Genomic DNA, 13,479 nt, shown 5'->3' with positions numbered 1-13,479 from the left:
TTGTGCATGTACCGTGAATGACCGCAGACGAACTTAATCCAACCAAATCGGAGTATGTGTCATCACACTACCAATGCCTAGGCCAAACCACTATTGGCCAAAGAGATGAGAACGTCTGCTCTGCCTACCACCATGGTGAAAATTCTGGACTTGTTGACGGACTGTGACTTCGCACTCTAACTGCAGGTTAAAGCCATCATAAGAATAATACCTATTTTCAAAAAGGAGGACTGGGGGGACGTGGCTTGGCGCTGAGGCGAGCAGCATGGCGACGTGAGCGCTCCTGGCACGAGCCCTTGCCCACAAGAAAACAGCAGCAATATCCCCAGTTTACAGCGTAATTGAACGATATGGAAGCCTGTAGTAGGTAGAGCAAGTGAGCGCAATGCGGAGAGTGGCAGTGGCCCCACACAGATGAAGGAAGCAGCGGACTGCAGCAACCAAACTCACAACACGGCACACAAAATGGCAGCTGGGTTCCGCTCAGGAACCCCGATTAGAAGCATTCAGCATCGGACTGCGATCCACTTAAAGCAGCCCGACATGCCCATTAACAACCGGGCCACACACGTCTCTGGCCTCCACTGCACCCCAGGAGGGGTTGAACTCGCACAGTAAGAAGCACTGGGGAGAGGACAGAACCTCCACTCCATGAATGCAACTGGGGTTGCAGCACCTGATCACTGCGCCATAAGTGGTGAGTTCCGGAGCTCAGTGGCATTCTTAGATAACAGCCAAAAAGCATCCCGCGGTTTGCAGCCAGCGCAACTATTTTCAATGGAATACCATGCGATTACACCACTTGTTGCGGAGACGCCGCATCGAAGGGAACCAACGGAGTGAGTGTGTGAGGGCTCGGCCCTTGGAAGGTGGTGCCCAAGATCCCCAATCGTATCTGCTGGGCCGTGGACCTCTCGCCACCTGAAACAGAAGCCACCCCGGTGAAGCCGAGCCTCTGCACCCGAAAGCGTCCACGGAGGTTCTCATGACAATGGGAGACAGCCGCACAGACATCTGCAGCTCTCCCTCACAGCCTGGGCTCCTCGGACCGAGTGGCTGAGACATGGTGGAGCAGCAAGTAGTGGGCGAGCAAGCGGAGGCGGCCCTATCTCCTGTGGGCCTTTAATCCTACCTGGGGCCACACCGGACAAAGCTACCACACGGTCCTGAGAGGCAATGAAAGATCTGGATGACCAATCCGGAGTAAATTCAGCGCACTAACACAGTGGCCCAACGGCACCCTCTGAGAGCTGCTGTGCCCACGGAAAAAGGCGTGAACGTGATCTGCCCCATGCCTGAGTAAGGGAACTGAAAGCTGGAAAAGTAAAGGGGTTGGGGGTAATGGAACACAACCCCCCCCAACTGATATCTCCCATAACCACACAAAGGAAAACCATTGAGATGGGCCTTGTGTTCCCACAATTAAACAGATAAGCCCATCTGAGGCCTATAGTAGGTACTCTAAGAACAAGGCTGGTAAACAAGGAATTCATTCAGCACTGCAGAACGAACAGTAGCAGAACACCACGCACCCTGCAGGGATCTAGTAGCAGTACAACACGTATACCCACCTCCACGGGGGCTACCATCACACTCCTGCCTGGAAGGTAAACACTCCAGGAAAGAGGACAAAGGAGGGGTATTTGCTCAGGACTGATAAGGTGGAGAAGCTAAGTGCAGGCCCCATGCTAAGAGAAATCTGCAAAATTATTTCAGTTTATCACAGCAACAAAGCTCTGGCCCCCAAGAGGGCTGCATAGACACAAATTGCCGGGACCCCTCCACACACCATACTGTCAAGGGGTAATCCCCAGAGGACCTAGTCTATCGTACCCAAGGGTGTGAAAAATTGCAAAAAATGCTAAAACTGCAAAGCAAATGGACATTTCCTCCTTGCTGGTGGCCCCCAACCCAGAAAAAGCAAAAAGGGGGGGGATAAAGCGGAAACAATGACTCAAAAAAACGACATGGAATCCAAGGACTCACCTCCCACGCAAGCAATAACAAAGGCGGACCCCCAGGATTCATTAACAGCTATGACAAAAGAATACCAGAAGGGCACAGAGGAAGTCATGAAAAAGATCACAACCCTGGACAAGCGTATGGACGAAATAGAAAGCAGGACTGCGGAGATGGAAACCACACTATGCAACCCCTCCTTCGAAATCGGGGAAGGGACAGACCGAATCTCAGCTCTGGAAGCGAGATGCGAATCCCTAGAACTCAACAAGAAAGACTTAGAAAACCGTTCCCGTCGCAACAACATCCGCCTGCGAGGCATTCCAACATCAATCACAGACTCAGAACTGGGGGATTTCATGCAGGACTTGTTCCACTTTATTCCAACTCTACCCGACAGCGCCCGCTAGAAATCGACAGATTCCATGGAACCAGGCCAAGCCATAGGCTGTCCACCCCTCTAGACGTATTGGCAAGAGTTCGCTTCTACAGGGTCAAGGAGGAGGTCATGCAAGAAGCTAGGTCATCCACACGCGTCCAATTCAGGGATGCATCAATCACGCTCTACCAGGACCTGGCAGCAACCACGCTCCCGAAGAGTGAAGCCCTAAAATCACTAACAGAATGGCTGTGGGACAGGAAAGTGCTGTATTGATGGGGTTCCCAACCACGCTACATTTCACCCTGGTGGGTAAAAGGTGGCAAATTTGCAACATGAGAGGCAGAAGGAATACGGAACCCCGAAGGGGAAAATGACGACATGGAAAAGAGTACAGCACGTGAGGATCCGAAGCGAGGGACGCCGCAAACCCCTGGACTCAGACGGACCGCAGGATCAGGGGCCCCACCCCAAAAAACAAGAAAGGTGATGACTGAGAGTAGTGCCCCCCCAAACGACAATCACAATCAAAACTGAGGTGTGTGGCGGGTCTCATCGTGGATCCTACACCCCCACCGCGAACTGACTGCGCAGGTCCTGCACCATCTCCAACCCAAATCTCTGCAGCTACATGTGAGAACAATAAGTATGATGGAGACGGAGACAACCAAGCAACCCGAAAAATTCACCAGAGTTGGTCGCCTACCATAGCTCGAACCAAGCTAACTGCAAGTACATTGCTTGCAGGTGGTCAGGGGGTCTCTAGTAAAGTCTGCACAAGAGCTTGAGCCGGTTGCCCCGCAGGTTGAGAACTGGGCTCAACAACCTATTGTTTTGGGGAGGGGGGGTGAGGGAATGTTTTGGGGATGGACAGGGACGAAAGTCAGAGGCAATATTCCACACACCAGAGAGGCCTATATGCTGATCAACAGGGGCAACCAGGGATACTCCCCGGGACAAGCAGGGGAATTAGAGGGGCAGCGAATCATGAAACTAAGAGTAACATGATCTCGGCAAGAAATTGCGCATGATTACATGGAACGTGCAAGGACTCAACTTCCCGGGGAAGAAGAAATCAGTGGAGTGCAGACGAGCGCAGCTCTCCACAGACATTCTGCCTGCAGGAAACTCATCTCCTGGAGGCTGACGAGAAGCGGGTTTGCTTCCATCGCTATATGGGGCGTTACTTTGCCACAGTAGGCGAGAAAAAGAGGCGTAGCACTTCTATTTAGCAGAGAGTTCCCCCTTACTCGGATATCGATAAAACGAGGCAGAGAGTTCCCCCTTACTCAGATATTGATAAAACGAGGCCCAAGGGGGAGATACATAATGGCAAAGGGACTCCTAATGGAGCAACCACTAACTGTGGTTTCTATATACTGCCGAACGCTGCACAAGACCACTTCCTCCAAAAGGTTCTCCCAATTATAAGCACGTTTGCAGAAGACCAACTGTTGATAGGCGATTTCAACCTAGTCCCAGACCCACATAACGCCAAAATACTGCCCCCCACCATGGAAGAAGACATTTCCCGGGCAATAGGGATGGCGAATTCTGAGGGAAATGGGAGTGGTGGATGTTTGGAGGATGGCTAATGAGGGTGTTCGGGACTCTACATTCTACTCGCATGTTCACAAGGGACGTTGCAGAATAGACCTGATCCTGATGTCCAGTGCTTTCTTCCCGCTTTCTTCCCCTGTGTAGGAGAGACCCAAATTCAATCGAGAGTTGTCGGATCATGCTCCTGTAGCGGGCCAACGTAAGAGTGCAAGGCCTCCTAGATCCCCCCAAAGGCACTGGAACTGCAAGATTCCATGCTACAAGACACAGCAATCAGAACCGAAGTATTGGAAGCACTTACCTGTTACTTTAGGGAAAACACCACAGTTGGCTGCTCTGATGCAATCATTTGGGACACTATGAAACCAGTGATAAGAGTGGTACTAATTAACTGGGTGGCAGCACAAAAGAGGGGACTGTTTATTTATAATTTACATAGCGCAACCACTGACCCAGGGGCTTAAGGGCGCTGACAAAAACAGCAAACCATCCCAGTATCGGCAAGGCCAAGTAAGGCAAAAAGAGAACCAAGGAGTCAGAAGTGAGAATTAACTCAAATACCAGTGACAGAAAAGCAAATTATTTAAACAGGTGGGTTTTTAAGCCCTTTCTGAATACTCCGTTAGAAGTTTCTTCTCTAAGCTTGCCAGCTAGCAACAAGCTAGTTTAGAGGAGAGGGTGGCAGACCTGGAGAAAGCCTTTAAAAATCGGCATTCTGTCAAAACGGTGGGAGAGCTTAAAAAATCAAGATCCATGCTGGAAATGCACTTAGCCGATAAGTCGGCCCAAGCACTAGCTGACACCAAACAATTTTATTATCTGAATAGCAACAAAGCAAATCGATTGCTAGCAGGCAAATTAAAAAAACGACATACACAAATTAACATCCAGTAACTCAAGGGTCCAGAGGGGTGGATTTGGTACTCAGAAAGGGACAAGGTAGAGGTAATGGCAAACCACACTGAAATCATGGTAGGAACCCCAATGGCGAAACTGGCCCAAACCAGCTACTTGGGAGCCAGCCAGAAAAGGAATCCCCCACCTCAATTAGACTCCCTTGGGCACCCGATTATAATGGAGGAGATAACAGAAGCAATCCAGAGTCAAAGAAACACAGCCCCAGGCCTTGACAGGCTCACGGCTCGGTCCTATAAAACATTCGCCCACGTCCTAGGCCGCCCCCCCCAACTTGCAACGCTATTTAACTCTTTCCTAGCGACAGGTAGCATCACCCCCCTCTATGGAAGATTACCTCACAGTGCTCATCCTAAAGCCGGGTAAGGACCTGGAGCAATGCGCAGACCAAACAGGGTTCATATCGGGGCACAACACACAGGACAACATCAGACACACCCTAAACCTAATAGAAATTGCAAATAGGACAGAATTAGCGGTCATATCCCTTGACGCACACAAGGCGTGCGACCTACTAGAGTGGGGATACATAAGTGAAACACTGATCTACTTTGGGTTTGGCCCGAAATTTAGGACATGGACCCTAGCAAACTACCAGAACCCCAGCACCTCCCTGAGAATAAACGGCATCAGATAACCCAAAATTCAGATCTCCAGAGGAACCCGACAGGGATGCCCCCTCTAATGGTATTCACACTCTATGGAGCCATTTGCGTCTAGAATATGAGAAAACTCACAAATACAGGGCCTGCAAGTGGGCGATAGCCACTACAAACCGCTATTGATGCGGATGATGTCCTGCTCACCATAACTAGGGTAGACCAATCCATGGAGGCCCTGTGGCAAGAAATGGAGGCATTCAGCAGAGCATCCGGGTTTAGGGTAACTATGCCAGATCTCTAGGTGTTAATATATTACTAAAACACAGAGAAATGCTAGCAGAGAGGCTTCCCCAAGGCCAAATCCCACATCAGCTATCTGGGGGGGGGGGGTTCAGCATCCGAATAATATAGAGGGAGTATATCGGACCAACTTTTCACAATTACTGAGGGAAATGTGCAAAGACTGGCACAATCAAGAGGTGTCATGGCTCGGGAGAATTACCGCCCTGAAAATGAACTTGGTCCCAAGATTAATCTACCACAGTCTGGCCCCGGCAACTCCGATCCCCGAGAGGGAACCCCAGCACTTACAAAAGGGGCTATTGAAATACATATGGGGTAAGAGAAAACCACGAGTAGCTAAACGAGTCTTGCTCCGAGGCGCAGGTTCGGGTGGACTGGGAGTACCGGACATATCCAGATACTACCTCGCAGTGCAAGTATCACAACCCTTTGCGTGGCAATCGACTACCAAGCAGCCTCGCTGGAAACAAATAGAGGAAGCCTGGAGCCTGACTCATCTCTCGGCCCTGCCGCACATCACCAAACCCAGGGACTCCCCGAATGCCGGCCCACTAACATCCACCAAAAACACAGTGGAATGCTGGAGAAGGGCATCCCGCAAGTGGGGTTGCAAGAGCACCCTGGAGCCCCTTTCCCCAGTCTGGAACAACCCAGAATTCTCCCCGGGACATACCTGGGAAGTTTCAACAATTGGAAGTAAGACTGTCTAAACTATATATCAGACTTTTTCACTGGTGGCCACACGTTAACCTACGAGGAATGCAAAACGGAATTTAAGGTCAGAGGCTGAAAGTTTCCGATATGTGCAAGTCAGGCACTGGATGTTACAGAGCAGCACTAATACACAAGGAAGCAGGGAACTAACCGTGCTAGAGCGCACTCTAACATCAGCACCGCCCAAAGGGAAAATCTCCACCCTCTACAAATTACTTGACAAATTCGACCCAGTCAAAAAGGAAAACTACATGCTCAAATGGGAAAAGGACCTGGGACAAGAGCTAGAACTGGAGGCTTGGGGACGGATCTACGCCGAATGCACAGGAGCTTGAAATGCATCAAGAACAAGGAGGGGGGCGGTGAAGGTTTGCTACCGGTGGTATTTAACCCTAGAAATTCTCAACAAATGCAATCCAACTATCTCACCACAATGCTGGAGAGGCTGTGCGACCACAGGCTGCCTGCTGCACTTACTATGGTCATAAATGTTTACCTAAATGGTACCGTCTTGGTCCAAGGTCCTCAGGCCATCCTTCTCTTTGATAGACGCTTCCCGTGCCTCATCAATTTCCTTCCTTCTCCTGCTGTCCCCTCTGTTCCTCCATGGCTTCCTTGCCTCACCCTTCCTAGCCTCCTTGGCTACCTTGCCCTCTCCTCTCCCCTCAGGCTTCTTCTACACCTCTACGGGGCATACCTCTGAGTTGTACCCCTCCCCGGAAGGCTCTCGGACGGCAAACTTCTCCATATTGCCACTCTTAACTCTAACAATCCTCTGACGCCTCTTGGAAGAACTTGACCTCGATGTCCTCGGTCTGTCTCACTGAGACATGGTTCACGGCCAGCTCTGTCATGAGCTTACACTCTCCTCCCTGTCGGATCCAAGATCCTTTCTGCACCTAGGTTCAACCGTTCCGGAGGGGGTGTAGCCCTGATCTTCCCCCAGTGGATTCCTGCCCCTGTCATTCCTACGCAGTCCTACTTCCCTTTCGAATGCCTCGTCTGTAGGTTCTCTCTCTCTTAGCCATTCCCTTACTGTGGCCACCATCTATCGGCCACCTGGTCAGATCTCCTCCTTCCGTTGAGTGAGCGGGCCTCTCCTCTTCCCTCCTGATCTCGACCACTCAACTCCTCCTTCTTGGAGACTTTAACATCCTCCTGGATGATTCCTGTCCTTCCTCTGGACTCTTTCGCAACCTCTCCAACTCTCCCTTACTCTCTATCTTCCCCTCTGGCCCGGCTCACTCTGCAGGGCACCCACTGGATGTTCTGATGTCTACAGACCTTCCCCTTTCTATCCCTCTCACCACTCCTCTCTCCTGGAGTGATCACTTTCTCCTTTCCTCCCATCTCACCCTCTCTACCCCTCAGGCCAAGCCAACTCGAGCACTGCCACCTACCTTCTCTGTTATCCGATCCATGAAGCGTGTTTAAGTTGAGGCTTTCGCCGCCACTTTCTCTCAATCCCCTACCCCTTTGGCTGACTCACACCCTGACATAGCCCTCTCCATGCTCCACTCTGCTATATCTGATGCTCTCGATGTTCTTTCCCCTGTTGTGATTTGCTTGAAGCCCAAAGCCAAGTGCAACTCGTGGTACGACTCGGACCTGGTCACCCTTAAACGCAAGTGCAGTGTGGCTGAGAGGAAATGCTGTGCTTCCAGTACAACCTCTGACAAACTGGCCTGCCGCTTGCTCCAAAGGCAATACTGGCTCTGTCCGCACCAAGAAGAGAGCCCACATCTAAGTCTGCGTCTCTGCGGATTCTAACAACTCGGCCGAAATCTTTAAAATCTGCAAGGAGCTGGCCAATCCTGCTGCAATCTCTACCTCTCCTGTCCCCTCCCAGGCCCTCTGCACGGCCCTGGCTTCTCATTTCATCTCTAAAACTCAGGACATCCTGTCCCCTCTCTTCCTCTCCCCCAACCCCTCTACTCCCTTCTCTTCCTCTGACCCTTCTTCAGCTACCTCTCCTCCCTCCTTCTCTGCCTTTCCCTTGTTCTCCCCAGGCGAGGTTTCCAGACAAGTCTGATCTATGAATGTCTCGTCAAGACAGGTTCACCCCTGATCCTCCAAAACCAACAAGGACCACATTGACATCTTGGCCCCTACCCTAGCTGACTTCTGCAACCACTCCTTCGCCACTGGTGTTGCCCTTGCCCCCTGAAGCACTCCCTTGTGCACCCTCTTAAGAAACCAACTGCCGACCCCTCCTACTTGGCTAACTATCACCCAATCTCCATCACTCCTTTCCTGGACAAACTCCTGGAAAAGCTGGCCATCTCCCAGCTTAATCTTCACACAGAATCTGTTGGTTGTCTCTATGACCATCAGTCTGGCTTCAGAGCTGCCAGAAGCACGGAAACTGCTCTCCTGAACATCCGTGAAGACCTGCTCTCCAACCTCTATTCCAACACCCCCGTGTCCTCATCTTACTTGATCTCTCTTCTGCCTTTGACATGGTCAACTATGCCATCCTGCTCAATCGCCTCTCTGATAACCTGGGTATCACCAATCAGGCTCTGGCTTGGCTGATCTCTTTCCTCTCTGATCGACCCTCGTAGGTCCAACTTGGAATCCTTCCTCTCCTCTAACTCTACCTGTGGAGTTCCCCAGGGGTCTAACCTCTCTCCCTGGCTGTTCAACTAATACCTGGCAGTTTTTGCCCACCGCATTGCCTCTCTCTGCCCCAACTTCCAGTGCTATGTGGATGACATTTAACTCATCTTCAGGCTCCCTTCTGCTATTTCTTCTCCTTCGCTCATCTCTGTCTGTCTGCTATCCAGGAGTGCTGTGCCGCCAATGATATCTGCCTTAATGCCAGTAAGACAGAGATTCTCCTCATTGGCCCACCTACTCCCTCCTTTCCTATCACTCTCTGGCCAGCCTCTCTTGGCCCTCTTCCTGCTTCCACCTGTGAGGCTAAAAACCTTGGGGGCATCTTCGACTCCACACTCTCCTTCTCTCCTCACATCTATGACTTCTCTAAGAAGTCGCACTACCAGCTGCACCTTCCTTTCCCCAGAAGCTGTGTCTCCAGAGCTCTGGTTCTCTCTAGGCTGGACTACTGCAACAGGCTCTTTCTAAATCTGCCTGCTTCTACTCTCCGCCCTCTGCAACTCATCCAGAACACGACTGCGAGACTTATCCTTGGCCTCAAGCCCAGGGATCGTATCTCTTCAGGACTGAAATCTCTGCACTAGCTCCCAGTGGCTGCGAGGATTAAGTTGAAAACCCTCTGCGTTGTCCACAAGGCCTTCTGGGGCCTGGGGCCTCAATACATTCAACTCTCTCTTCCTAAATATCTTCCTTCTCGAGCTCTTCGCTCATCCTCCTCCAACTCCCTCAGGGTCAGTCACTACTCCAAGCAACGAGTTGGTGGTAGATCTTTTTTCGGCTGGGGCCTCCCTCTGGAACAGCCTCCATGAAACTTGAGGAGAACCATCTCTGGTTCCAGAAGCACCTCAAAACCACCTTCCTCTTTGCTTCTGCTTTCTCTCCTCCTCTCCCCTGCTGAACTCCTGGCTGAAACTGCACTGGTCACCTGGCTACCCTCTGATCTCAGGCCCAGATCCCTTCCCCTGCCAGTTGCACCCCTTCACTGCTTCCCTGGCACCCACCGCACTTGGGAAAGGTTTTCTGCATTCTTACAGCGCCGTAACAGCACTTGACACCAGCTGGCCGCATTATTACTTATCGCTTATTTATTCTATTTATTTTACTGTCGTTCCCATGTACTGCGCTGCCGCCTCCCTCTTCCCCCTGCACTTTTCCCCTTCCCTTGCACTTGCGCAATCTCAATTTCACCCGGCCTAGTAAGATGGTTGTCGGTCTCCCCTCTGTTCGCCCTCCCTTGACTCATAGCGGCTTGAAACACTTGTGTACGGGTGTGTTATAAATGCCATATCTTATATCCCATCATGTCCGAAATCTGCCTGATCTGGCGAGAGGTACTGGAACAGATCCGACTGATTACTGGGCTGACAATCCCATGGGACCCGGGGATAGTTCTACTGGGGGACACAGGCGATGGGACATTCCCACTAACTGGACGCCTTGCAGACCTATGTACACACCTGCTCATGGCAGCTAAGATCACCATAGCAGGACTATGGAAGCAGCTGAAGGCCCAGCACTTACCATGTGGTGGGCAAAAAGTTGGGACACAGTAGTCGCTGAAAGAATAACTGCGTCCGAGGGGGAAATATGAGCAGATTTAACAGCGTATGGGCACCCTTTTTAGACTACACGTAGGAATTCCCGGGAGTGGTGCGTCAACCCCCGACTCGTTGGAAACATAAGTAAGAGGTTAATTCCAGAGCCACAATTACTACAGGACTCCTGCCCCCAAATGTAGGTCAATGTGAACAAGAGACTAGACCCATGACAGCCTGTGGATACCCCCCTCCTACAGCCTGCACCATGGACCTTGCACGTAATTTTGCCTCTATGCTATCTATTTGTACACATAGCGCTTGATGCTTTTCTTTAAGCAGTCCCCTCAACTTTTGGTTTGTTTTGGTTGGTATTGTTTGACAATTTATGCTGAATCACACCTGTTTTGAAAATTTTATAAAATGATAAGTATGATTTTAATAAAAAGGGGGACAGGACTGCTCCACAAAATTATTGTTCTATTGTGCTTTTAGATGCTCCCAGGAAGATATTTGTGTGAGTGCTGTTAGCTAGGCTCAGTGAAAGAAAGAAAGCCTTCACTTTTATATTAGCCAATCTGGTTTCGTTAAAGGCTTTGGTACTTCCTTAAATGGGTTTATACCAAATGACATTAAAAGAAGATCCCAAAAAACAAATGTGACTATTTAACTGACCTTTATTGATTTTCAACAAGCCTTTAACAGCATTGATGGACACATACTGTGGGCTAAGCCTAAAGCCTGGGGATTTCCGCTTTATTTATTGGATATTGCGAGAGAGCTGCACTTCCCTCCAGGTCCATTTGAATATGCAAGGGAAACTTTCCAAGGAAATCAAGACATAGAGAGGTTTAAAGCAGGGGTTTACACTCGTCCCTGCTTTGTTCAATATGTTCATATCAGACTTTAAGGATAGTGTGGGGAAAGTTTAGGCCTATCCCTCTCGAATTTATGGTTCTCCTGTCCAGAGGTTCCTTTGTGCGGATGACATGGTCCTTCTGAACCAGACGCCCATAGGGCTGCAAAGACAGTTGAACACTCTTGACCGTTGTGTTGAAAAACAATTTGGCGATGAATGTGGCTAAGTCCAATATTATGACATTGCGATCAGCAGGAATGAGGAATTTCCCCCATTGCAAATGGCATTGCATACTTCACCAATTGACGTAGTAAAAGAGTATAGGTATCTGGGATTTAATATGAACATTCATTTAAGAGATCTCCCCAACGTACGTGCCTAGAGACTGAAAGCGGAAGCTCTGGCCACGCAGGGCTTGGCCCTACATCGCAGGTAAGGCTGGTTTTCTCTGTGCCCAGTGCTAACTTTTTATAAACAAAAAGTGGTTCCTGCATTTGTATACAAGTGTCATTCCACTAGATTCATCTAATCTCCACTGGAAACTAATACGACATGAGTTAGGCTTTCTATCTTTATATGGTGTGGCACAGTGGAAAATCCTCACACATTTTAGAAAATGCTTATTAGCAGATAAGACGTGTCTGTTCGGCATTTTAAAAGAATCCTTGATAAAGGAGGATTGCTTCCTGGTTGCATGGGACAGACTGTCGGGCACTGATGGAAAGGGCAGATGTGGAGGTGGAATTACTTTTGAGTAACCTGTGTAAATCAAAACAAATAATTTAGATAAGCAATTTAATATTTACTCAGTCACAATGTAAGGGTTATAAAGTATTTTTAAACTTCAGCAAAGAAGTAAAACATTTTAACCAGGTTCCTAATTATCTTTGTGAATTCCCTAGTGTCCTTTTTAGAAATATATTTCATAGGTTTTGTTTTAACCTATTGCCTACTCGAGAGATCCTTAGGATCTGAGCTAAACTATCCAAGAGTGCTTGTGGTTGTAGGTTCTGTAAATCTTCATTAGATTTTGAATGCCTCAAGCACTTGCTCTTGGATTGTCCAAACCTAGCAGAGTTGAGAGGGTTAATATTTGATAAATGTATTGGTAAATACAGAGCTCTCTCGAACACTGGTGGTCTATTTTGTTCAGTGGAAGGCATGTTAATATAACCCTTTCAGTGGTGAGATTTTTTAAGGCACTTAACATTGGATGTTAAATTGATTGTATGAACTAATTGTATTTTAAACTACATATAGTAATGGATTGCTCTATGCTATAATTGAGACCTATTTATACACCTGTTTGTATGGATTCTGTTTTATTGTATTTATTGTGATGTTTTATAGCTCTTTGATCTTGATTTTGTCTTCTTTCCTTTTATTTGCGAAAGGTTTGATAATGCAAGCCAAACGCATAAATAAATATAAAAAGCTGCTTCTTCCATCTCCAACCGATCAAACGCATTATGCCTTACCTGACTTTAATGCAAAGAGCACAGTAAGTGATTGCACCTCTGGTTCCGGAAGCAACTCAAGACCTTGCTTTTTGCTTCCGCTTTCTCTCATCCTCTACACTGCTGAACTCGGGCCCAGGCTCCTGCATGTCCAGTTGCCCTTGCACTGCCTCTGGGCTCCCCCAGCACTTAAGGGTCTGTATCTGCACACCTACAGTCCCTTCTCTCTGCACTTATGAGCCACCCTCCGGCAGCACTTAAGTTACCTGCACTTCTCCCTCCCTGCGCACCCCCTTTGCACTTCCCCCCTCCCTCTTCCCCGCACTTGTGCGATCCGAATGATGCAAGGCCTAGTAAGATATTTGTTTTGTCCTCCTCCAGTTTTCCCCCTCCTTGTCCTGTCGTGCCTAGAAACACTTGTGTACAGGTGTGTTATAAATGACATGACATATATCATTAGTACTTTCAAGAATAGTCTATACCATCAGCCTATTCCTATGCTCCTGATTACCTACTGGGCGTGCTACAAATGTATCAATAAGACTTCTTCTGAGACTTCAAAGACACAGACACATCA

The 13,479-nt window shown here is 49.0% G+C and overlaps 1 protein-coding gene across 5 annotated transcripts in view; it reads left to right on the top strand.

Moving 5' to 3' along the window:
• Window positions 1-13,479, top strand: part of DIP2A (disco interacting protein 2 homolog A) — a 2,340,120-nt gene that overhangs the window by 618,972 nt on the left and 1,707,669 nt on the right. The gene's annotated exons all lie outside the window — the stretch shown is intronic.

This window comes from Ambystoma mexicanum, chromosome 9, assembly GCF_040938575.1.
Source record: "Ambystoma mexicanum isolate Mex_15411 chromosome 9, UKY_AmexF1_1, whole genome shotgun sequence".
NCBI classification, from domain to species: Eukaryota; Metazoa; Chordata; class Amphibia; order Caudata; family Ambystomatidae; genus Ambystoma; species Ambystoma mexicanum.
The sequence above is the reverse complement of the archived record's forward strand: the minus strand, read 5'-3'. Positions and strand labels throughout refer to the sequence as shown.